The 27,141-nt window shown below is 41.8% G+C and overlaps 1 protein-coding gene across 1 annotated transcript in view; it reads right to left on the bottom strand.

Annotated features, from left to right (window-relative positions):
* Positions 1 to 27,141, bottom strand: part of WWOX (WW domain containing oxidoreductase) — a 922,682-nt gene that overhangs the window by 711,021 nt on the left and 184,520 nt on the right. The window lies entirely within an intron of this gene.

The following is a 27,141-nucleotide window of genomic DNA, read 5'->3' as shown; positions in this document are numbered from 1 at the left end:
TGTTACCCCTAGGCATTACTATTTCATCCATGACACTTGCATAGCAAGCTTATTTTCAGTCACTAGAAACAACTGCAAATTTGGGTTGGCTGATGGAAAATCTGTGAAGGGTGAAGAAATGTCAGAAGTGCATGCCACCCAGGCTCATGCCACTCCAGGACTAAGAGGGGGCAAGATCCAGCAAGATTGTGAAGGCAGCCTACAGAGCCCCGGGGGCTGTATCAGGACAATTAATGCAGTGTGATCACCTGAGCAGCTGAGCATGATCTAGTCGGAGCAGGGGTTGGGGGAAAGAGTGAGATAGGAATATAGATGCCTCCTGAAAACTATAATATCCTTATGTAAATTTCAGGCAATGGTACTGCTATAGCTTCATCTCTAGTTGTTATAGGCTCACTTGGGTCCCCCCAAATTCATATGATGAAGTCCTAACCACCACTACCTCACAAGGTGACTGTACCTGGGGGTAGGGCCTTTAAAGAGATGATTATGTTAAAATGAGCCCATTAGCATGGTCGCTACTCCAAACTGACTGGTGTCCTTTTAAGAAGACGAAGTTTGGACACAGACACCAAAGATGTGCACAAGGAGGAAAGATCATGTGGGGCCACAGCAGGGAGGTGTCTGTTTACGAGTCAAGCAGAGAGGCCTCAGAAGAAACCAAACCTGCTGACAGCTTGATCTTGGACTTCTAGCTTCCAGAACTAAGACAATAAATCTCTGTTGCTTAAGCCATTCAGTCGGCAGGACTTTGTTATGGCGACCCTAGAAAACCAATACGCCCACCTCAACCCACACCATGACCCAGACCCGGCCAATCCTCTTTTCTCTTCTGCTGCTTCTCATGGTTTCTCTGATTTCTCTCTCTCTAGTAACTCATCATTTAGCCCCATTAACTCATTACCCCACAACACACGCACACACACACCAGATACAAACCTTTCTGCTGCTCTTAGATTTGGGTCATAGACCCCTGACCCTCTTTCCCAATTCTCCAATCTAGACATCAACGTATCCCTGGGTTAATTTACCGCCAGGACCCTTCTCCTATGCCCTTCCTATTGCCAACAACTTGTCCTCTGACACCACCACCTGCATCTTCTGTTAGGACAGCTCTTTGCCACCATCCTTTCCTGGATGTAAGTGACATTACAGGGGCTGCTCCAGCTGCGGGGGACCTTTCAGAGTCGGGCTTCTCTACTTAGCATCCCCTTCGGTATGGGCATAGTACAGGAGGTCTCCTGGGCTTGTGCCTAGCTAAATGAAACACAGCTACAGCACCGAAGCAAAGACATTTTCAAGTGGTCTCTACACCTTAGGGGCTTCAGCCTTGTTCCCACTGCAGAGCCATAATAACAGAACAATTTCCAAGTCTGAGTGAAACTAGACTTGAACTTTGCAGGTTAGGGGATGAAAGCAGAAAGGTATATTTTTTAAATAGAAAGTTTTATATTCCTTTAAAACTTGGACATGATTTTAAGAGAGTCTCATTCTTGTCCTTTCGGGTAAGTTTTCACACTGCTCAAAGGAATGAGACCATAATCCACTGTTTTATGGGGAATCAGCTTTTAAGATATGTACAACATTAAGGAACATTAAGGAAAGGTGGAAACTGAATTCCTTCCAGAAAAGCTTTAACAGGAGATAAGAAAAAAGACCAAAGGTTACAAATATTTCCAAAATGATAATCAGAAATTGCCAGGCCAACTGTTTAGCAGACTTGTGAATTGCAGCATGAATTATTTTTGTAGACCTTTAATAAAGTAATGCAATTAATTTCCAAGGAAGATAAAAGCGAAGAACATTTTTGGCAATCTGGAGAATACAAGTCCATTCATTCATTAGATGAGTATTTACCCAGTGTCTACTTAGCTTGGCGCTGGGAAGGACACAGAAAGGCACAACCCCAGACAGCTTGTGAGTATGGAGGAGGTGGGAGGAGGTGGGAGGAGGTTGAGGAGGTGTGGGCAAAGACAATATGATGACTTTGGGGAAGGGGAGGACAAGATAGCTTTGTGACCTTGCAGAAGATACTTGCAGGTAAATAATCTGGGAGTAACAAGCTAGACACAGATATCCAGAAGTGGGCATCACCAGTATGGGAGTCAGAATGGTGGCTGAAATTTTGGGGGTGGGTGTGATCTCCAGGGGAAAGAGAACAGGCAAAGAGAAAAAATTAAAACCAGAATCGTGAGGGACACTGAATTTAAATGGTGGGAGAAGAAAATGGAGCCAGCAGTGAGTGGGTGGGAATAATTAAAAAGGCAAGTGTGAGTAGAGATGCAGCATGATTGTGAAGATGGGGGCACAACTGTGAAAACACACTAAAAACCATTCAGTGGGTCAATCATAGGGTATGTGACTTATATCTCAATAAAGTTGTTGTCCTCGGGGAGAGAAGATATGGCCAATGAGCATACTTTTGGTGTTCAACATCATTAGTCATCATTAGTGATTTATTATACAAAAGAAAACCACAATATACCACTAAATACCCAAATAGAAAACTAAAAAGACTGACAATATCAAGCATTATTCAGAATGCAAAGGAACTGGCATCTGCCAAGAACGTGAAATGGTCCGACACACTGGGAAAAGGCTGACCAGACTCTGAAATGTTAAACATAGCAGTACTATTGATAACCTTGTTCTATGACAGGGAATTATCCCAAAAGAACTACAGACATATGTCTGCACAAAGATGTGTGTGAGTGTGTGTGTGTATTCACAGTGGCTTTATTCAAATTCATAGCCAAGCACAACTGAAACATTGGAAACAACCCAAAAGTTTATCAGTGGGTAATTAGATAAACAAAATGTGGGGCATTCAAACAATGGAATACTACTCAGCCCTGAAAAACAAGCTACCAATAAATGCAACAGCATAGGTGAATCACAAACTCATAATGTTGAGTGAAAGAAGCCAGATGCAGCATATATACTGCATGATTTCACTTATATAAAATTCTAGAAAATGCAAATTAATCAACAGGACAAAAAATAGACAGGTGATTTCCTAGAGCCAGCACTATCTGGACTCCACAGTGACATGGATAGCAAGATAGCCCAAGAAATCTTTGTGGGTGATGGCAATGGTCTATTCCTTGATTGTAGTGATAGTTTCATGGGTATGTGTTATCTGTCAAAACTCACTAAGTTGTATGTTTTAAATGGGTGCAGTTTATTATATATAAATTATACCCCAGCAAAGTTGATAAAACCTAACCAGGCAAGCAAGCAAGCAAAAGGCATGTGGCAAATGCCTCAACTTTTTCCTTTAAAAATTATCAAAGTGACAGCCAGGGGCTCCTGGGTGGCTCAGTTGATTAAACGTCTGCCTTCAGCTCAGGTCATGATCCCAGGGTCCTGAGATCAAGCCCTACACCGGGCTCCCTGCTCTGTGGAAGCCTGCTTTTTCTCCCTCTCCCTCTACCCCTCCCCTGCTTATGCACTTGCTCTCTCTCGCTCTCTCTCTCTCTCTCTCAAATAAATATAATCTTTTGAAAAAATAAAAATTATTAAAGTGACATCCAAATGGCCCATTCAGCTTTCAGAATTAATAAAAACATTATTAATGGCTACCTTAACTGAGTGCCTACCTGTGCCACGAACTATATAAGGGACTTCCTTACATTATCTCATTTAATTCCAGCATTCCCATAAGGTTAAAATCCCCCATTTGCAGTTGAGGAATATAATGTCCAGGAGGTTGGCTTCCTTGAGATTCCACGGGAGTTCTGGGGCTCTGAGGTCAACACTTTATAGGCTGAAACTCACTTTTTCAACTAGTTGACTGCTATGATAGCAATATGAGTGGTAACAGTGAGAGTAAACATTTATGGGGTTAACTACATGCCAGACATCTCCTAAGTACTCCAAGTGCATCACATCATGTATTTTCCACAACCACCTTGTGAGGTGAAACTATTATTAATCCCCTTTTCCACCTGGGGAAACAGGAGCTCCAAGAAGATAAGTCACTTTGCAGAGCTCCCACAGCGAGGAAGTAACAAGGTCAAGACTGCAACATGGGCAGTCTGACCCCAGAGCCCGTTTTCATCAAATCAACTTCACAGAGGTCTTAAGAAATTTTCTTTGGGGGCCCGACGTAAGTTAGAATTTGATGTGCTTTTATCCATTATAAATAAGAAAAAAGTAAGGGAAAGTAAAGCTGCATCAGATCCAAACACCAAGTGAGCTGGGAAGCTGGGATAGGAATCCTTTTCACTCACTTACTGCTTTTCAAGTGAGTACAAAAAGCAGGTAAGTGCCCAGGATATAGGTACTCATTAAAAAGTGGGGTCCCCTTCATGCAGGCTGCATCTTCGGAAGTAGGGTAGTAGTATCCCATGCTCTGCTGATTCGCATGATAGAGTCAGATTCCTAATAATGGTAACGCCAGTAGATGCTCAGGGGCGTGGCATTTTCTATGTTCATTTGAATAGAGCCCACTAAACATTCAGTCACCTAGGCAGAAACATAGGAGAACAGGTTCATTTGGGTAATCCAATCATCCTTGCTGGAAATTACTCAAAAAAAAAAAAAAAAAAAAAAAGACATCATGAGCTGGGTTTATATGGCACATTTCTTTAAGCAAGTACGTTTTGATAAAAAAAATACAAAATTAATAAATGCAGATTTTAGAAAAACTAAGCAGGGAGTCCCATCACTTACCAGACCACGAAGAAATGCTCATCACCAGAAGCCCTCTGAGCACAGCATATTTATTCATCATCCTGTCAAAATACTGCCATTCATTCATAAATACAAGCCACTCTCACCTGCACCTGGCCGAGGATTCTGTTCAGTCTGGTGAAATGCACTAATTGCACACCTTCTCCCTCTGCCCTTAGGACAATCCACTTGACAGTGGCAAGGAAGAGTAATGATAGAGTTCCAGAAAAGTTCTTGATAATGGAGGAAAAAAAGGTGGGGTGACATGGGAGGAAGAGGCATGCATGAGGGGGAAGAAAAGAGTAAGTGAAGAAGGCAAAGAGAGAAGAAAAAAGTATGGAACCGGGCACAGACTTCTCTGCTCCAACCAGCATGCTCAACGTGGTCACCATGGTCACCATCATCGCCATTCTTAGCAAAAGGAAAACTTTCAAAAGCCAAAATTAATGCCATACCAATATTAAAGCAGCTTAATCACAAACGATTTACAACAAACCACTCCTTTCTCCATTAGTTTGTTTACCAAAGAGATGCAGCTCTTTGGTCTTAAACCTTGGGAGCCAAAGGTTATATCCTGCCTTAAGTACCAATAAATAGGCCCTTAGCTGGGTGCATATCCACACACAGATCCACTAAATCCCTGTCCAGGAAGTCATGCTGCCATGTCCTGTCCCTTTAAAAATCTGCTTCCCTTCAGTACCTGCACTAGATTTGCCATTATGAAAGCTCAAGGGGGCTGCACCCAAAAGCATTAAGACCCCGCTCAGGGCACTGCTTTACACAATGAGATGCGAGGAATCTGAAAACAAGGGATATACATCATCAGGTCCCACCAAAAATGATGCCTGTTGACAGCGGGCCGTCAGTGATTGATTGAGAATTAATATGGAAATGGAAGTTTGAGAAAAATGAGGACCCGCGCACCGACCATTTAATGTGCCTAGAAGCAAGTATCCAAGGGAAGTGGCTGTGGATTATGAATTAGTTTACTCAATCAACAAGGCATCATGGGTGACAGGCAACTTGATGAAAGCTAAGGACACGCACATGAAGAGGATCCTCCACACTGAGCGTGCTCTGAGGGCACACAGAGGACACCCAGAAGGAATATAGGGTCACGAGGCCATTCTGTAGCCCAGGGTGACTTGTTTTCAGATTTCAGTTCAAACCTCAAGAATAGGAAGTGGTGGGACTACCCCTGAAGTGCAAATGCATTCAATGAATGCAATAAAAAGACAAAACCCAAAAACCCGGATGCTGGAAAGCAGGTAGACAACTCATAAGTGATTTAACGGACAAGGAAGCTGAGCCTTAAGCTCCAGGGGTCAGCCAAGAAGTAACACACAGAACATAGTATTCATAGCACAGAACCACCAAAGGCTCAGAAGCTGGTTGAGGCTTGTACTTCTGCAGGTTGAAGATTTCCGCCTACAACTGAGCCAGTGCTTGGTCATTTCCTAACCTCAGAGAAAATACAAGTTTATTCTCTGAAAAGTATATACACCGTTGAGAACAGTGGTACTACACTGAAAACAGAGATTAGCGAAATGCTTATGTACTGAATTCTGAGACTCAGCCCTCTTCCCTCACGTGGCTCCCACAATTCTGGCAGCCAAAACTGTGGCCTCCCCAAACAGAGTACTGGAAAATTCTTCTCCAGGCAATTCAGCAAGCCAACAAGAAGAATCTAAAGATTCAAACGCAGTGATTTCTCCAACAAAGAGTCTAACCATATCACCCATCAGTGGGATCCATAGTTAATTAGCTCTTCCCATGTGCTTAGAGTTGCCACCAATTTTTGGGGTCCTATTCTTAAGCACAAATAGACATCCACAGACAAAACACCAAGGGAAAGACTTTATCATCACAGACAGTGACCAAAACAATTAAAAGCAATTTTGAGGAGACAGAACCTATACAGAGAGAAGAAAACCTAAAGCAATTATTATTAGTATCAGATATGAGAGTAAACGTCATCCATGAAACTAGAATGCTATTAAACAACAGGGAATTTTAGGAAAATCAACCAAACACATGCAAAAAAATGTTTAGAAATTTAAGATATGCCAGCAGAAATGAAAAACTCATGGGAAAGCTAGAAGAAATCTCCTAGAAAGTAGCACCAAAGGCAAATATGAAATATAGCAGAGAAAAAATAAATATTAAACAGTCTGGGAGGTCAAAGTCCTGAGTAACTGAAGTTCTTTAAAAAGAAAACAGCAAGGGGTGCCTGGGTGGCTCAGTCGGTTAAGTGTCTGCCTTTGGCCAGGTCATGATCCCAGGGTCCTGGGATCGAGTCCCGCACTGGGAAACCTGCTCAGCGGACAATCTTGCTTCACCCTCTACCTCTACCCCATGCTCGTGATTTCTCTCTCTCTCACACACGCACTCTCTCTCTCTCTCAAATAAATAAATAAAACCTTAAAAAAAAAAGAAAGGAAGAAAAAAGAAAAGGAAACAGCAAGGAGCGTCTGGGTGGCTCAGTTGCTTAAGTTTCCAGTTCAGGTCATCTCAGGGTTGTGAGAAGGAGCCCTGCGACAGACTGCACGCTGGGCATGGAGCCTGCTTAAGATTTTCTCTCTCCCTCTCCCTCTCCTCTCGCATTTGCATGCATGCTCTCTCTCTGAAAGAAAGAGAGAGAGAGAGAGAGAGGAAGGATGGAAGGAAGGAAGGAAGGGAGGAAGGGAGGGAGGGAGGGAGGGAGGAAGAAAAGAAAAAAGAAAAGAAAGGAAAAAAGAAACAGAAAAAGAAAAGGATGGGGTGCAATGGGGAGAAATCATCAATGAAATATTTAAAGAAAATTTCATACAATTAAAGGACATGTGTTTCAAGATTAAAAGGTTCCAGTGAGTGCCTAGTACAAGGGACAAAAAACAGACTCATATCACAGCATATTATGTAAAACTGAAAAACAGTGAGGACAGAGACAGCATTCTTTTCAGGGCTTTTATTTCCTATTTGTAGAATAGCAAAGGGTGGAAGATAAGCCTCCCTTAGTATTTTTGAAAGGGAAACAGAGAAATGAAAAAGATTGAAGATCAAGTGGCTTTGTACTTTCCAAGAGCAACACTAAAAGGTACAAACCTTTGTCTTAAAACCTAGATTGTCTTAAAAAAAACCTAGATGTCTTAAAACCTAGATTGATTCCAAATCTGATTCAATACCTAAACAATAAATAAAGCAAAGGCTGCAATTAAAATCTTTTGAAACACAAAATGTTCCAAAAATATATGTATGTGTATATTCCATGTTCCTTTTTCAGAAAGCTACTGGAGGAAGTGCTCCTACAAAACACTAAGCAAACCAAAACAACAGAAGACATGAAACAGGAGCTCAAACTCAGGACAAAGGTGACTGGATTTTCCAGGTTCTAGAATGTAACAGTAGCTCTAATTAGAACCACAGGAAAGCATTCTTATGCACCAGCTGTAGAGCACAACTGGCCCAAATTGCTGGTCACAAGACTCCAGGAGAGATTTTTTTTTTTTTTCCAAAATGACAACAATGGAATACTTGCTATGTTCCGAACCTTTCGAAGAGATTTATGCAGTTAGATGAGAATTTGAGGTTGAACTGCTGACAGATAAATAAGAAACCAAGCAAACAAGAATATAAGTATTAACTCCAGAGAAAGGATGGTGTAGGAAAGAAAAAAGTAATCTTGGGGTGCTATTTGGCTTAGCTGTGATTACACTTTTAAGTTCACAGCAACATAAATACTAAATTCTCTGCTTTAAAAAATCATGATAGAACTCTACTGAAAGGCTGCAGAAGGCAAAAGATGCACCTTAACTCAGAGGTGTAAGGATAAAGGAAAGCCAAATTTTCTTTTTTGTTATTGAAAAAGCTCCCAGGCAGCATCTAAAATTAGAAAATCAAGAAGCAGTCATGTAAGTGTGGTGAAAGCTACACACAGAAACACCAGATGAATCCATGAAAGAGCAAGCAAGAGATGAAGGTGTTAAGGAATGCTTTAATTTATTATGTAAAAGCCTAAGAGAATTTACCTGATGGATTTCAAGTCATGTGCATGTATAATCATTACAAAAAGAAGAAAAAGAAAACAATGAAGGGAGCAGAAAGAACAAATAACAGAGCAAAATGGGGGGAAAAAATGAAAGAAGAAAAGACAAAAGGGGGAAGGAATGAGGGAAGAAAGAAAAAAGTGGGAAACTTTAAGTTCACAGACAATCACACATTACGCCTGAATTATGATAGAACCCAATCAGAACTTTGTTTTCTAGAATGGATTCATTATAAATTATGAGGGCATTATTGCCCTATGTCCAACTCAAAGAAAATATATTCTGGGAGAAAGGGGCATTTAAAAAAAAATAAATCTCTTCAATGAAAGATTCTCTGGTCCTTTATAGAAACTACAGAAGGTCTTTATAAGAATATTCTATAAGAATGTTGTATGTGTTAACTCCTTTAAGGTAACAATAATAAAACAATTTAAAATAAAGTCATTTTATCCCCCAGGGGCAGAAAAACACAACACAATCTTGCAGTGATAAAACTCGCTATTTTTATGACTGGGGAAAAAAAAACTTTGTCTCCACGGATGAAGCAAACGATCCAAACTCTCAGGGGCTAGAAATCCATAAGGGCACTCGTGTCTATCACTATCTGCTCACCAGGCAGTGTTGGGCAAGCAATAAAAATCGGGTTTTTCTGTGAGATTATAAATTTGTGTGCTGCTTTTCTTTTTAATTCATAGAAGTGAGTTATTTAACATTTTGTTTCCACAGGAGAATTCAATAATAATGAGTACACTCTGTAAACTGAAAACACAGGACCTACCTTATTAGCCATCCCTCTTTTCTAGAAAGCTTTGATCTCTGTCATTTTGGATAAAAATAATTTTATATATACTTAAAATGAAAAACAAAAAAACAAAAAAAAATTATAAAAATAAAACCACTGCCACCCTCATCAACTTGGTTGCTGGGTGACCTGACGTAGCTAGCATCCGGCAAGATCTCTCTGAGGAAGGCCCCGGCAAGAAGTGGGAGGGCAGACAGGGAGAAGGCGCTCCACGTGCAGAGGGGGGCACTTCTAGACCAATTCTACCTTAAGGACCCGAGACTGGTGACGTGGGCCTCAGCTCCTTCCCTATGAAATGAAGAAAGGGGAAAGATGGTAGCCAAGAAACTCTAGCTTCAGGATTCAATTACAATTGCTAGAGGCGTCTTGAAGTATGGGGACACCTTGTTCTGAGCACTGAGACCCTCCAGCCTGCAGTCTTAATTCTCCAAAGGACATCACTAAGGGAAATGGTGACAGGAATAGATGGAGCTTATTTTTTTCTTAAGATTTTTTTATCTATGAGAGATATAGAATACCAGTGAGCAGGGGGATGGGCAGAAGGAGAGAGAGAAGGAGAGAATCCTCAAGCCGACTCCTGGCTGAGCATGGAGCCCAATGTGGGGCTCGATTTCACAACCCCGAGATCATGACCTGAGCCAAAATCAAGAGTCAGATGCTTAAATGAGCGAGCCAACCAGGGACTCCAGCATGAATAGATGGAGCTTTTAAAAACACTTTCAGGGAGATTTTTAGGACAGTAAAACTATGCTATATGACACTGTAGTGCTGGGTACATGTCATCATGCCGTTACCCAAGCCCATGAAATGTACCACACTAACAGTGAACCTTGATGTAAACTATGGACTTTACTTAATACTGTATCAATACTGTTTTTTATTAGTTGTAACAAATGTGCCACACTAATGCCAGATGTTAACAATAGGAGAAATAGTGTGTGGGGGGGGTGAGGGGTGTCAGGTAAATATATGGAACTCAGTGTACTACTTATTTTGTAAATCTAAGATTGTACTAAAAAAAATCCTTCAACGTAGTCGCTCCAGGATTTCTATAGGCCCCCAACCTTGTTAACATACTTAATAGATTTGATAAAAGATAAAGTCTTACACAGATTATCAACTGGCTGCCTACCACAAATGTTTTCTTTGAATTGCAGGGTTTAAAAAAAAATTAGTTTTAATTAATTTAACCTCAGGAAATATCATTTAAAAGAACCAGACTTTTTAGTCTCTAGTAAAAAAAAAAAAAAAAAAAAATCAGAAATCATTCCCTGATGCAAACACGTGGCTGGCGCTGAGTGTTCCTTACCTCTCAAACAGCAGGTCAGATTGTGTCCCCTAGTTTAACACAGGTCCTCACCACTCCCTATTGTCTTCCACAAGTTCCCTTTGATAACTGTGTTATCTGCCTGGCAACCACAACCTATGCATTTCATTGGCCAGGACAATAGCATCACCATCACATGGGTTCCTTCTAGAAATGCAAATTTTTGGGCCTCATCTCAGTCCTCCAGAATGTGAACTGCAGGTTCTCAAACATGAGCATGTATCAGAATCCCCTGGAGGGTTTGTTACAATTCAGATCACAGGGCTTCACCCCCAATTCACCCCTCTCCCTAGCCTCCACCAAACCCCAGCTTCTGATTCAGTAGGTCTGGGACAAGGCCTGAAAATTTTGATTTCTAACAAGCTACCAGGTGATGCTGATGCCTTGGGTCTAAGGACTCCATGGAGAACTTCTAGTTTCCATCTCTAGGTATAATAAATGCCTACCTCAACTTCAACTTCTGCTCTCCTTTCTTACAAAAAAAAAAAAAAGTTGGCCTCTCCTCAATGTAATTTTCTTCATCTTGTTTGATATGATTATGATTTTTCTTTTTTTTGGAGGGATTTTCCATTTTCCTGGTGGGTGGTTTTAGTTCTTTGGAAATCTCTCCCATATGGGTGAGCATTTTGTTTAGTTAGCTATTTAAAAACAATGTGGCTTTTTCTCTGTGGAAACTGGGTCATTTAAATTAATTCTTGGATTTATAATACATATAATTAGTTCCAAACAATATACAACGCTATGCTCTGTTTGGGAATATCTTGATTACACAAATGTGAAAATAATTGAACAGAATGTTGGCGAGAAAAGCAGCACAAAAGAATCCCCCATTTCTGATATTTTTTTGCCATTAGGCTATGAATTGTGTGACACCTAACCAAAAGTGCTTGCTTTATTTTTAATGGTTCACGCATAGCTCAGAGTAAAGTCTGAACTATTTGTTGTTCGCTGTTGTTATATTCTGTTCCAAGGTTCATAATTTGAAAATCGACTTTGGGGACTTTTTGCTTGGTCTATTAAAATGATTCATGTTGCATTCAACATAAATTGTGCATTCACAGAGCAGGGTGAGAGCCCGTATTCACAGCGTAATAACTAAAGTGAATTTTGTACGAGCTGCAGTTTGTGGCAGCGATGTGGTATCATTTGTCTTAATTTTTCTTTGGCATTACATTAGGCGAGTGCATTTACATTTCCAGGTATGGCTAACCACTTTAAAAACTTTGTTTTTACAGCGTGAGTAAAGGGGGAATCAAATCTGCATGTTTATGTGATGTAACATCAAATAATGCCATTTTACTGTCTGGAGTACGTGGGGATTTACATTCCATTTACCTGATTTCACAAAGGGAACTCGGGCTGATATGCAAAGTACATGAAATATTTACCACCAGTGGATCACGGGAGGCTTCTAAAAGAAAAAAGCGGGGGGGGGGGGGGGACGAGATAATACCTTTCTGCAAGTGCTGTGTCTTTCTTTCAATAGTACAGTAACTAATTTCTTAAGTGAATTAGCCATTTAAAATTCAAATGCATCTCCAATAAAACCAAACTCTAAATAACTTAAACCAGAAGTTTAGGTCACATTTGCAGAACAAAGTAAACATTTGAAACTTGAATGCGTGTATACATATATGATATCTATACATAACTACACACACACACACACACACACATGCCTCCTGCTCATGAAATATTTATTCTGGAGAACTGAGATGGAGTATTCCTACATTTCCATTAGTTTCACTTAAGATGCATGTATGTTTGTGTATGTATTCACATATTTTTATCAGAAGAATTCTATAAATGAGGTACTGAATTCATTTCAGTTTGATGGAAAAAGTAAAAATAATACATCTTAAATTCTTTCTATCGAGTATATTTTTAGCAATCAAACTAAGTGTCAGATCAGAGGAGATTATGCTCGCTAAACTACAGGATGGTAATGCTTAGTAATAAGGTCATTATTTTTTTTTAACATGAAAATGAAATTTTGAAAATGTAACACCTATACAAAATATGGTATTTTTTTTCCATGCTGCTCAGAATGTCCAAGTGGAAAATCATAGTTGAAAACTTTTACACAAAGGTTACAAGCAAAACAATATGGTTTCCGAGGATGTGGTTAAAAGCATGGGCAATGGAGACAGGTCTGGGTTCGCATTCAGATTTCTACATTCTCTGAGCCTCAGTCCCTCCGTCTCTAAAATAGGGATAATAACATCCCCTACATAACCCATGAGAATAATGTCCGCCAAGTTCTGAATGCAAAGACCAAAAGGGGCACTTCACGAATTAACGCCAGTGATCCTCATCAATCACAATGATCGCCATTATTATTAAAACCATAATGAAGGGGATAATTTGGGCAACTGTGGAATCATCACATCCGATCATAATGACATAGAGGAAAAGCAACAGCTCATTAGCCACCAAAAAAATTAGTTTATCAGCCCATTTAATTGAACTACGTAAATACTTGGGATAGACGAATGGATGTGCTTCTACTTGAGTGAACAGAGTGGACCAAATCTGATGAGCTCTCAGCGTTGCTTTAATACCCGTCTTTTAGCTTGTTAGCTCACTAACTCGTTAAGCCCCCACACAGCACAGGCCACTTTGCTCCAGACTACAGAGAAGAAAACATCCACCCTTGTGGCTGTAAGGAACTGGTGGTCTATTGGGATGTTTCTTCAACTTTAACTCTCCAAAGAATGACCTGAGGAGGATTTTAGAAATGCACAATCAGACATTCTAAAACAGTAGGTCCACCTGGAGCCTGGAAGTCTATCTCACTGATGAAGCGCCCAGGCTCTCTGGAAAAAGAGGTGGCAAACAAGGCTCATGGTGGGGGAAAGATACAAGCCAGGATGGAGGCAGGCACAGACAGGGGAGGGACCCAGGAGACCCAAACCTGAGTTGGCCTGCGGGACTCAAGGAAGGCTTCTCAGGGGAGAGGGTTTTGAGCTGAGCCTGGACAGATAAATAAAAGTCCAACTCCCTTACACTGCTGATGGCATTCCAAACCGTCTTCTTCCACTCTAACATAGTGTGGAAGGCAGAGCTTTGGAAACGGAACACCTGCTGCAAATTCTAGCTCCACTCTCTCCCTCCTGGTAAATTATGTAACCTCTCTTAAGTCTTAGCCTCTGTGAGGGGCGCCGGGGTGGCTCAATCAGTTAGATATCTGCCTTCGGCTCAGGTCTTAGCAACCTCGGATTGAGCCCTGCATCCAGCTCCCTGCTCAGTGGGGAATTCTGCTTGTCCCTCTCCCTAAACCCTGCCCCTCCCCCTGCTCGTGCTCTCACGCTCTCTCTCTCAAATAAATAAAATCCTTAAAAAAAAAAAAGGTCTCAGTTTCTGTGTCTGTAAAAAGGAGATGATTATAGTAGATATCTCAAAGGTTGTTGGGACGATAAAGCCATGTATGCACAAGGCTAGCACACAGTAGGCAGTTTATAAAATACCAGTAATATGGACAAACTAACATGGAATGAGGGGCATTTATGGATATGTCAGAATCATAAAACTTCACTCCATTTCCATAGGCCCGTGTCATACATTCAGTCATTTTATGCCCAATGCTCGTGAATCTGGTACAATAAGCAGGGATAGGCGTATCATTTCCATTTTACACTGGGCAGTCACAGGGAATGTGTCTAGCCCATTCATATCTGTTTTTGTACATGGAAGTCAAAAAGAATGGGCAACAACTGGCTATATGATGAAGACAGTCTCCAAGGAATCTCACCCAGGTGTAAACTAGAAAAAAGGACATTGTCATGAGATTTTGCAGATTAGTATATAACTGCTTTATTACCTCATTATACAACTGTTTCATTTGGAGGGAGAGAGCTTATAAGTCTGCAAAAAGCCCAAAAATTATAAAAACTTATGTTGATATTACCTTCACCCTTAGCTATAGTTTGGGTAACTGATAAAAGGCTTCCAGCTAAACATTTTATTTAATAACAAATGCCAAGAAACTCAAATATAAATAAGAAAACACTTTTCATGATGATTTCTGTAACTGAAAAAATATTAATTGCAGTAAAAAGCCCCTCCAAATTTTGGACACAAACCCAAATCAAACATATTCAGGGACTGTAGGTGTTAACAATAATACAGAGTCTGAAAAAAATCTATATTTTAATCTTTTTGGGGGCAGAAACAAATTAACTTATTTACTACATGAATGGTTTCCTCAATTTAACGCCAATCTTCAGCGTCGACTTCCACCTGTCTGAATAAACAGGCTGCACAAGAAAAGACCAGATTATTTATATTATGAGGTAGTGTTTAAAAATAAAGTGGAGAGATTACTTTACCTATATTGAAAATAAGAATAACATGCATATCATCCAGGCTTACAAAAACCTCATTTTATTTTCTTCTGTTTCCAGGAGGAAGTCTGAGGAATATACATGAAGTAGTAAATTAAATTCCTCTCTGAAGGTGAACGCAAAGAGGAAGGAGAATCTTTAAATTTTACTTACACATTCAGAAAAAAACACCCGTTATCTCGTGCATACAAAGGCTGCTCCAGTTACTTGGTAACTGGAATGGAACATCTATCTTATCGATAGTGAAATTTTCTTTCAAGACACATTAATCTAGGATACTTTTTTTTGGTCAAGATTTTATCTATTTACTTATTTGAGAGAGGGAGAGCCCAATGCTGGGCTCTGAGATCATGAGTTGAGCTGAAATCAAGAGCTGACACACCCAGGCGCCCCTAATCTGGGATATTTTATATAGTGCTTTGTTATGTGTAGAATCGGTTACTGTTTTTCTTTTTTTCAATTTGTGGCAAACTGTGCATAACATAAAATTTACCATTTTATTTTTTTAAAGAATTTATTTTTTAAAGATTTTTTTTATTTATTTATTTGAGAGAGAGAGAGAATGAGAGATAGAGAGCACAAGAGGGAAGAGGGTCAGAGGGAGAAGCAGACTCCCCACTGAACAGGGAGCCCGATGCGGGACTCGATCCCGGGACTCCAGGATCATGACCTGAGCCGAAGGTAGTCGCTTAACCAACTGAGCCACCCAGGCACCCTTAAAATTTACCATTTTAACCATTTTAAGTGTATAGGTCAGTGCTATTAAGTCCATTCATATAGTTCTTGGGTTTTATTAAGTTAAAACAGCCATTTGTTAATAGAGATGTTTTCAAATGCCATTTAGGCTTCAGGGATAAAAATCTATGGAGACTGTCATTAGGGGGGAATAAAGATGCTTCACTTTTTCTGTCTGGGCTGCATGGACAGGAAACCGTAGAGGGCTCTTCCCCATGACCGTTTCCTCTTCCTGGGAATGAATTCAGGAAACTGCTTCTGCTTTATGGAGACTACACTTGAGGACATTGCCAAATGCCACAGAATTCATCCGAGGAAACCGCGCCTTGGCCTTATGTGCCACCGTCACAGGCTCCCCTGAGAATTGCAAAGATAGGTCACGCTTGCCACAGAGCCCCAAGAACTATTTTTTGCTGCTATTATGGCCTTCTGGGGAGAGGGTTGGCAGATGCCGAACAGTCACTCTTTCCAGAACCTGCAAGGTGGGAGGCTGTTCTAAGAAGCAACACCTTTTTTCATCCTTTTATCACGTCCTATTTCTTTCTGAGAGCCATTCTGCAAACACCCACGGGGGAGAACTGGCTGGCCTCCAGGAACCAGAGGAGCACATTCCACCATCTCCAGGAAACCAGAACCAAATGCTCAGTCCACCAATGCCCCGAGGCTGCAATTTCACCTTAACTATTTCTGATGATGATTAAAAATACATCAGGGAAGGTCAGCTGCCCCGAGACTAGGAGGAGGAAGCAGCGGTACTTGCAGCGTGGAAATAGTCTTGCTCGCCTTCAGGAGCGTTTTCCAACAGGAGGCCCGGACTGGCTGGCAGTGGTGCGGTCAACCTGAGCTATCACTACTGCATTCTTGCTCTTGCTAGAAGCTCCAGTGCCCTCACGCTGAATTCCCCTCACTTCCTCACCTCACCTTTTTTCTGTAGCTTCTTCTCTTTTGCACTGAGCAAGGCAGGCCTCCAGTAAATATCTGCTGTTTGAGGGAAGGCCTAACCCTTTAAATGCTCAGACAAGATTGTTTCTGTTATCACCACCATCATCTCATTTGCCACCAATTTGTAGGAAAGGGAAAATTAAACAACTTGCCCTAGGCCACACAGATAGAGATCTGTATTTCTCCATCCCAAACCCATGTGGTGAAGAATTGTGAATTTCCTTTTTAAGAAACCTAAAAGAGCTCATCAACCATGTACCATGAAACACCCCAGTACACCAAATAATATTTCTGCGTCAAATGTAGCAATAGTCATGTAAGACAGATATCTGGGACAAATGAAGATTATAAACAGGTAGCCACTCAAGTTTTGCTGCCACTTGAGTCTGCCACCAACTTAAGGAACTTTTTCTTGTTTGGATTTTTGAATCTCAGATAAGGGAGTGAGGACCGACCGAAATCAGGACTCATCCAGATTGGCTGACTCCTAACCTCTTGCTCTTTTAAAGCTGCTAAGAGCTTTGCTGAAGCCCAGCAAACTTTGCAAAGAATCACTTTAGATTAAATAATGTAGGCAGAGGGGCACCTGGGTGGCTCAGTCGGTTAAATGTCTGCCTTCAGCTGAGGTCATGATCCCAGAGTCCTGGGATCGAGCCCCACATCAGGCTTCCTGCTCGGCGGGGAGCCTGCTTCTGCCTTTCCCTCAGCTGCTCCCCCTGCTTGAGCTCTTCTCTCTCTCTCTCTGGCAAATAAATAAATAAGTAAATAAATAAAACCTATTTAAATAATGTAGGCAGAGAGGAGGATCTGAAAAGGACGTTAGTTATTTGCTTGCAGAAAAAAGCATCCCCACTGGACAGACCAGAGATCACTCTTTAAGTAAAGAAAACACAAGTCTGTGGCAGCTCCGTGTCATGCGCAAAGACAGGGCTCCCGCTGGGAGTTTCGGGGGAGGGCGCAGCGATACTGTGAGTGATGGAAAGAGATGGGTCATGATTCGTGCTTGCTGAGTGCTCAACGCTCTGCAAGTGTACTTGAGCTTCATTCCCGCTGAAGCCTCTTGTTCTGCCCTGTGGATCGCATCCTCTCCATCAACCCTCAGTAGCTGGTGATCAGAGCCCAAGGAAGATGCCCAGACCCATCACTGGGGAGGAGAAGAACAAGATGGGAAGTGAGCAGGCCTTGAAAGCCTACATACTTCGCACCCCCATCTGGACTTTTAGGGACACCAGCACAAACAAATCAAGCCAGCCTGTCATATGATGACAGAGTGATTTCTTTCCCGATGTGACATACTCATTTATCATCTTTCATAAGACAGACCTGGACTATAATTTAGTCCCATTGCTACTGCTTAAATGAACTCCAGATTTGGATGGGCTTTCAGAGATGCTTCAACATGGGTTCACTGAGGGGCTGCAGTGTTAAGAGGTCAGGATTTGAGCCCCGAGTGGACACTCTGAGAGGAGGGGGCAGTGCCCAGAACTGTACCAAGGATGACTATTAATTGATGGTGTTGATGGTAAGGAGCCCCCTGGGGCCATAAGAAAAAGCAGCAAGAGAAATTTGGTTGGAAAAGTAGGATTTTTAGATGTATTTGTCATCTCCATAGTGGGAAAGTTACACCCAATATTCAAGTAGATTATAACCTAAAAAGCTTCAGAAATTGTCTTTATTGGAGAAAGACATTTTAAAACTAAAATAAATATGCTTTGGCAATGAAAGTTATATCTGCATTTTAAGTAAACCGTACCTTTAAATGTCTAAATGAAATAGTTAAGCCCATGTCAGTAGCAAGCAAGAATACAAAAATCCGTTGGTATTAATGATAAAACAAAACATAAATCATACATGAAATGTGTGCTGTGTGCCAGACACTGGGTGTTATGTTCTTTTTCAGTAATACAACCACCTTGCCAGAGATTTCCAGGTTACAAGGAAAATAAAACAAAACAAATGAGGTCAAAGGGGTTAAGGAACTTGTCCAAAGATACACAGCAAGAGGCAGTGAGGCTGGGATTTTAATATTCATATTCCTTTACTAAGCCAAGCTTCCCCTATGTGATAAGAACAATTCAACTGCCTATGTCTCCGAGCAGGTGACTACAAGATGGCATTTCGCAGAAAGCTGTGATGGGGTGGCAGAGCAGAACAAGGAAACGGAGTATGCTACATTGGCATCCTGTGTACGACCTTGCAGTTTAAGTCTCCATAACTTGGGCACCTGGGTGGCTTAGTTGGTTAAGCATCTGCCTTCAGCTCAGTTCATGGTCCCGGGGTCCTGGGATGGAGCCCCGCATCGGGCCCCCCGCTCAGCGGGGCGCCTGCTTCCCCCTCTGCCTCTGTCCCTCCCCCCACCTGTGCTCCTGTTCATGCTCCTGTGCACCCGCTCTCTCTCTCTCAAATAAATAGATAAAATCTTTAAAATAAATAAGTTTGCACAACTGAGCAAATGTGCACTTCACTTTATAAAACCTAGATGACACCCTGGCTGCATTCTGCTCCTGTTCGTTCAGGCTTCCTCATGGTGGTGGAGCTGTGCGGTCTCGGCAACTGTGCCCCTCATCACTCTGAAAGAACAGTGCAGCGTCCCACTACAGTATGAGTAGGGCCGCGGATTTCTGGAGGGGCCCGAAATTCAGAGGGAGGTGGGGACTGGAACTCCACCTCTCCACTTCCTAACTGTTTCGCTCTGGGCATCGCTCTGCTCCCTCATGTCCTCAACTATAAAAAGGGCCCCAGAACCTCATGGGGGCTCAGAGAACGAGATGATAGCGTGTGTGCCAAACTCCAGCCACAGGGCCCAGGGGAAGCAAGCAATGCAGCATGCTCAATTTGATTATTTTTTTTCTTATCCTCATCATCCAGAGCTACTGATGAGTGTTCAAGTTAAGGCACAAAATCACACAAACTTCTAACTCCAAAGCCTTCTATTCCAGGGCAACGGACTTGCTTCTTTGCCTGAAAGGCTAATATATCAACAGTCACTCAGGTTACAGTCCCATGAAAAACACAGGGTGACAAAAGCCCCTTGCAGCAATCTCCAAGAAGGAGAAATAAATTAATCAAGCTGCCAAACGGAGAAGGCCGGGTTGACCTCCTTCTGATCTCATTACTTCTCTATTACCCTTTTGAAAAACATCCTCTTACAGAGATCACTAATTGAAGATTATGTGGAGGGAAACCGCACCTCTCCATCACCGTGGTAACTTTGCCTCATTTGTCATTCTAATAATTCACTTCTTTTCTTTTCTGAAGAGACAGAGACACTAATGGACTATCATCAGTTAAAAAGGCAATTTTTCCATTTAATTGCACTCATTAAATACTGCAATAGAACAATTGGAAAAGCAATATTCTCAATATTTAATCATAGTATAGGAATAATGAAACATTGCTTCAAAATAAATCCCGGAATATTTGTAAAATTGTAAAAGAGCTGTTTTAACAACACCTGTGATCAGAGGCAACATATTTAAAATTAGACACGTGATTTTTCATTTCTCCTGATGAGAGCCAGTGCACAGACGTAGTGGGAAGGCTCGGCTTCAGACAGGCGGGTTACCCTCAATGATTCCTCTGGTCTTTGAGGCCACCGCAGTCGCAGGACCAGCAAAACATTCACCAAGCATGCTTGGCCAAGAAATCTGAAGAATAGCTTCTGGCCCCAGGAGCAGGTCTTGCCCTGTGGGTTTTCTCAGAGCAAAGACCAGTCACCGTTGTCACATTCTTAACAGCTTTACTGAGATATACTTCACAAGCTATTCAATTCACCCATTTAAAGTGGATAATCCAATGGTTTTTAGCTCATTCAGAGTTGTGTGTCCATCAACACAGTCAATTTTAACATATTTTCATGACCTTTAGCTGTTAAAGGATTTTTTTTTCCCCACCCCCACCCAGGCTTAGGCAACACGATGCCCTTCCTGTCTCCACAGATTTCCCTGTTCTGGACACACTTCACATAAATGGAATCATAGAATCTATGGTCTTCCGTGACTTCACTCATTTACCAGGAGGTTTTCAAGGTTCCTCTGTGACGTTGCATGATCAGTGCTTCATTTCCTCTTATGACTGTATAATATTCCATTGTATGGATAGAACAAAATTTATCTAACCATTTGTTCATTGTTGGATTTGGAGGTTGTTTCCACCTTTTGACTGTGGTAAATAATGCGCATGCAAATGTACGTGTGTACAAGTTTTCATGTATGTTTTCATTTTTCTTGGCTATAGATCCGGGAGTGTGATTGCTGGGTCAGATGGTGACTCTAATCATTTAAGGAGCTGCTGGACTGACTCTGAAGTGGCTGCACCATTTTACATTCCCATCGACAGCGTATGGGGGTTCCTCACTTTCTCCACACCCCATCAACATCTGTTATTATCTGACTGTTCACTTTCAAATCTCGACAGCGAGATAGGCGGTGTCTAGGACCAGGGAGACACAGAGCCAGCCCAGCTCAATGCAAATAGAAAAGCCCCGTTCCCTGGATTGTGGGAGGCTGCAGGACCTGGGTAGGAAGGGCCTGGGTTCAGGAGTCAGGCAGACAAAAACTCAATCCCAGCCCTGCCACTTTCCAGCTTATTATAGCCTCGGGCAATTCTCCTAAACTAGCTGACCTGTGAGTTTTCTTGTCTGTAATACAGAGGACAAAGCCGCACAGAGTGAAGGGAACGCTGAAGGAGCAAAATGCATCAGAGAGTGCCTAGTGATTGCCTAGTATCCAGCCGCTTCTCCATAAAGGGGTATCCAGGATTATTTAAATTATTGGATGTAGCCTCAACACCCCTCCCTGCCATCCCAAGCCAGACAGCCAGCCACAAGTCATGCCTCAACACTTCCTGAGTATTCAGACCACACTGCATCACAACTTTGGGCAGGCCTCTGGTCCTTAGGACTGCACACACTGGATGCTTACCCAGCCCTGGGCCCAGTAAGCTCAATAATCAATAAATTATGTGGGGCAGAAAAAAAAAATCGTATACACAGAAGTGACGAGGAAAGTGCAACCTTATTTATCAAAGGATACTTGGAACAGAAACATGTCTTCCTGATTCCCAAGTGGAAGAGTAGAGAACCCATTTTCCCTTCTTCTTTCATTCTATGCAAGAGAAGGAAGGTCTGCAGGCTCACAGCCAAGTGTTGGGCAAGACCCGCTTTGAGAGCAGACAGCCCCCTCTTTTCTTCACTGCCTGGTGTGTTCAAACTCAGTGCCCTATTAGCTTAAACCAAGCTCAAAGAAGAAGGAAGAAAAAGCTGAAGCCACTGGGTCTTCTGATAATACTGGTCTCATGTGCCCACTGACTATCTCCTTGCTATTAACAGAAGATTCCAAGAGGCCCAGGGGGCTGTGGACAAGGACTGCCTGTTTTATTATCTAATGTGTAAAGAGCATATAGCACAGTGTCAGGCACACAGTAGCTGCTCAGTAAGTATGTGCTGAATGAGTGAAATGAGACTGTATCATGAGTAATGCCATGGAACCATTTGGATGCTGCCCTCAACTGATGCTATAATTTCCATCAGTGCATAGAAAGCAACTTAAAAGAAACAAATCCAAGAAAAAAATAAAAAAGGTCATGCTCTAGGCTTCAAATCCCACAGCCTCTTCTGTCCGTCAGATGGCCATCCCCAAGACTCTCCCGAGCACCCCCTTAATTCTTTACTCATATTGTTAATGCATCTTCTACCATTTGTCCATAGCAGACGTCAGCAAACATCAGCCCACCACCCAAATCCAACCCACTGCCAGTTTTCATATGGCCTGTGAGCTAAGAATGGCTTTAACATTTTTAAATAGTTGGAAACAGATCAAAAGAATATTTAGTGACATGTCAACATTATATGAAATTCAAATTACAGTGTCCATATATAAAAGAGTTTTTATTGCTATTTTTTTTTTCTATTGCAACACTGTCCCACCCATTTACATGCTGTCTATGGTTGCTTTTGTAGTAAAATGCAGCACTGAGTGGTTGTAATAGGAACTGTATGGCACTGTCTGTCCCATTATGGGAAAAGTTTGCCGACACCCAATCCCTATGCCAACTTTATCTACAGTGGTAAAAGCACAGTGATCTTTAGAGGCAGTGTCATCCAGTACCAAAAGATTCAAAGGATTTATTCAGACCTACCTGGATTTGAACCCTGTCTCCAACACGCATTCACTATCTGATGCTACAGGCAAGCGACTTAACCTGTCCAAATTCCCATATTTCCCACCAAAACTGGGCTAATAATATCTGTCACGGGGTTGCCGTAAAGTTTAAAAAGTGAAAACATCTGGCACGGATCTCGGCTATAGGAAGCACTCAATAAACACGCGCTATCACGCTTACACACTATTAAAGGAGAAACTCTAGGAAAGTAAAGCAAAGCATGAGGTTACAGAGGGAGTCAAAGACAAGATGTCATACCCCCACCCCTTCCCCCGGTGCTGGCTAATATACAGAAGGCTTGGAAGACGTTAAAAACAACAGAACAACAAACTATATAATCAGCGTATAACCAAATCCAGATGGATCTGGCTCGTTTGCTAGTTTGCATTGTTTGTCCTTGTCTTCCCCATAAACCCCATCCCACTGGCAGGGCAAGTGAGAAGCAAATCCACAATCATCCCATTTATATACAACAAAATTGAAACCATTTGGCTTTTTGTAAAGTTTGGAGCTAAATGTTTAGGCAAGACATTTGGGTTTGTCCATTCAAGCTGCCGTTGTGATGCACTAATCTGAATTTGTGTTCTATCCACAACCTGTCTTTGTGGGTCTGTCACTTGCAATATGTTTAACAGACGCTCAAAAGTGAAATCCATTTGCATCTATTTGGTATGAAGAACTCATCCCCACACGTCACTGGAATCATATACCTCCCCAGCTGCCACTCCCCCACCTCCAAATGTTTAGGACTGAGCTTCAGAGCTGGAAACACAGACCATGGACCTTGGCTGAGAGTCCACCTCATGTGAGCGCTGAAACTAAGACTCTGGGCATGCATCTAAACTGCTCTACCACGCAACTTCCTCTCATTTACTTTTCCATGTGCTCTGGAGTACCACTCGGGAAAATGACAGTAATAAGATAACACATACATTCAAGTCCCACGTGTTTATTCACTGTTAGGACATCCTTTTAAGGACTGCACATTCAGTCCTGCAGGCCCACAGACATCAGACAAGGATTCCTGTGGCAGACTACAAATAGGTTTTATTTCAAGTTTCATAAGCCTTCCAATTATGTTATTCTACTCCAGCCTTCACAAAATGTTTTTTAAAAACATCTAACTGTGAGGCTTTGCTTAGGCTTCAGCAACAGAAAATTGTGGGTGGGTAGGTGCTACTCAGTCTTCAAGATTTCTGCTCCAGACGAGATGCATTTTTAATCAAAGCTTAGAAATTCTAATTTACACTAGAAATTGCAGGCACCAAACTTTTTCTCTACTTTGAAAAACACTAAAATGTTTAGGTAATATGCAGGTTTTAGCAGTGCTGAATGTCAGCATTCTTATATTCCATTTGTAAAGCTACTGGTTAAGATGTGAATACATTATAAATAGATTGAAGCTGCAAACAACTTAGACTCTGATGGTAAATGAGACAATTAACCTAAAATCTTTGCATTCTGGCACTCACAGCAGGACAACAGCTTCAGAAAACACAAAGTTATTTTTGTTTTCTGTGAATGAATCATGGCTTCAGTTAAAGACATCTATCCTGTGTTAGTACATGCAGGATGACATCAGAATTATCTAAGAATACGATTTCTCTCTTCTGTTAGACGAGGTATACCATCTTCTGCAAAACACCTGGATCAGTTGTCAGTAACCAAGAGAACCAGATGGTTAGAAGCATCCAGGATATTTAAAAACATCTGGATATTTCATTCTCCATCCAGATGTCTGGATTCCCCAAGGTGCAGGCTATCTTTGGTTGAAATACTCCAAAAAGCATTTGGCCAAGAGGTAAGTTCCCTTCAATCAGTTGCTTCTCAGGATCAGTATGTTTGGCAAAAGAAGCCCCCATTCTTTGGGAAATAAAGCTGTTGCTGGGATCTAACTCATCAGTACGAATTAACCAAATTATTTCAGGAAGCAGCTGGGAAATAAAAGGACAAGTACAAAGTTGGCCCACTGTGTGACGCAGGCTCTAACATGTTAGACAGTCTACCAGGAGTTCACAGAAGTGTACCCACCCCCAGATACCAAATCAGAAGCAGAGTTTAGCATGACAGCTCAGAGAAGGTGATAGAAAAGAAGTATTTGTTGAGCGACTGTGGGCAGAATGTCTTACGACACTAGTGCACCCTTCCACTCAAAGCTCCAGGCACAATTGCAGCTGTATATCTCCTATACTGTCATTTGTTCGTTCACTCCACAAACATTTACTTGGCTCCTACTGTCTGCATAGTCACATACATGAGGCTGAGGAATCACTGCTGATAAGACAGGTGCCGTGGCTGCCCTCAGTTTCCAGGCTAGTTGGGGAGACAAAGATTAAACAAATAGTCTCACCCAAATAAATACACCACGATCTATACAGATGATGAATGCTATGAAATAAAGAATCTAGTTACAGACTGTCCTGGGAAGAGGTCTGACTGATATCCAGAGGTTTGGGGGCGGGGGGGGGGATTACGTGAAGTCTGGGAAGATGAGGCATCAGCAGAGTGCATCCTGGCCAGAGTGGACCCTGACAAGACGCCTGACAAAGGAAAAGAACTTTGCCTCCTTGTGGAACACAGAAGGTAAGGACGGCTGGTGGTGGAGAGTGGTGGGTGGAGCTCCAAAGGGAGATGTCTGTGGTGCTGGAACAGAACAGTGTTCTAACTGTGCTGGCAGTTACCCGAGCCTACATGTGGTAAAATGGCATAGAACTTAGGTTAATTTTCCACCGTTGTGTGATAAGTCACCAAAACCTTCCTGGCTTAAAATAACACAATTTGAAGATCTTATGGTTTTATGCATCAGAAGTCCACCTCAGATGTCAGTGGGCTAAGATAAGGATGTCAGCAGGGTGCATGCCTTTCTGGTGCCTCTAAGGGGAGAATCCATTCCATGTGCTCTTCCAACTTCCAGAGGCCGCTCACTTTCCGGGGCTCATGGCACCCTCTCTCCATCCTCAAAGCCACCAGCGTCTGGCTTACACTTAAGACTGCCTTCTCTCCCAGTATTCATCTGATTCCTTCTCCCACTTTTAATACCCTTGTAATTACACCGGGATGGCCTCTCTGTTTTAAATTCGGCTGATTAGTAACCTAAATTTCATCAGTGATCCTAATTCACCTTTGCCATATAACATGGTATATTCTTAGGTTCCAGGGATTACGACGTGAAGAGTTTTGCAGCCACGACTCCGCCTAGCACAGAACTGTACATTCACACCGTACCGACAGTGCGTTCCCAGTTTTGATACTTTACTATGGTTCCATGTGATGCAACCATTGTAGAAAACAGGTAAAGAGTACCTGGATCCTCTCTAGGCTATTTTTAGTAGCTTCCTGTGAATCTATAATTACATCACAATACAAGATGGAAACACATTTTTAAATAGCCGATACTTAACAGGGCACACAACACATGTGTGACACAGCTCAAAGCACCTGATGTTCATTATCCCATCTAATCCCCACAACAAATCTACAAGGTGGGTACTAGTCCCTGGAATAGAAGCAAAAATAGGCTTTATGAATTTCCCTAAGGCCATCTGAATCCAAATAGGGTGTCTCTAAAGATTGTATCTTAACATCTATTTATGTTTGATGGACTCAAAAAGTAATTTTTTTAAGATTTATTTATTTATTTATTTGAGAGAGAGAGAGAGACCGAGCAAGCTTGGAGGAGGGTAGAAGGAGAGGGAGAGAATATCAAGCAGACTCCCCACTGAGTGCAGAGTCTGACACAAGGTTCGATCCCACAACCCTGAGAAAGAGTCAGATGCTTAACTGACTTAGTCACCCAGGCGCCCCTATGGACTCAAATTTTAATTAAGGGACCAAATAGACCATGTATCAAAAAGTAGAAGAAAACAAATTAATGAGAATTATTATCATTTAAAAAAGGGGGGCCTTAGAAGACAATGTCCCTGGATGGACCTTAATAGGCCATTTGGAGGGCTAAATGCTGAGTTTTTTCAGAAGAACCTCCCAAATAGCTCTCTTCATCTCCAAAATAATAACTGAGTTGTAGAAAGGGTAAATATTGGAAGTAGAACGATCAATCACTATGCTTTGGGAACCACTACCTACAAAATAATTTAGAGGGCAGTATACTAAATGTTAGCTACCTTCCTTTTC

The sequence above is a fragment of the Eumetopias jubatus genome, unplaced genomic scaffold (assembly GCF_037043125.1).
Source record: "Eumetopias jubatus isolate StellerSeaLion01/CBP00866 unplaced genomic scaffold, mEumJub1_p1.0 scaffold_10, whole genome shotgun sequence".
NCBI lineage: Eukaryota > Metazoa > Chordata > Mammalia > Carnivora > Otariidae > Eumetopias > Eumetopias jubatus.
The sequence above is the reverse complement of the archived record's forward strand: the minus strand, read 5'-3'. Positions and strand labels throughout refer to the sequence as shown.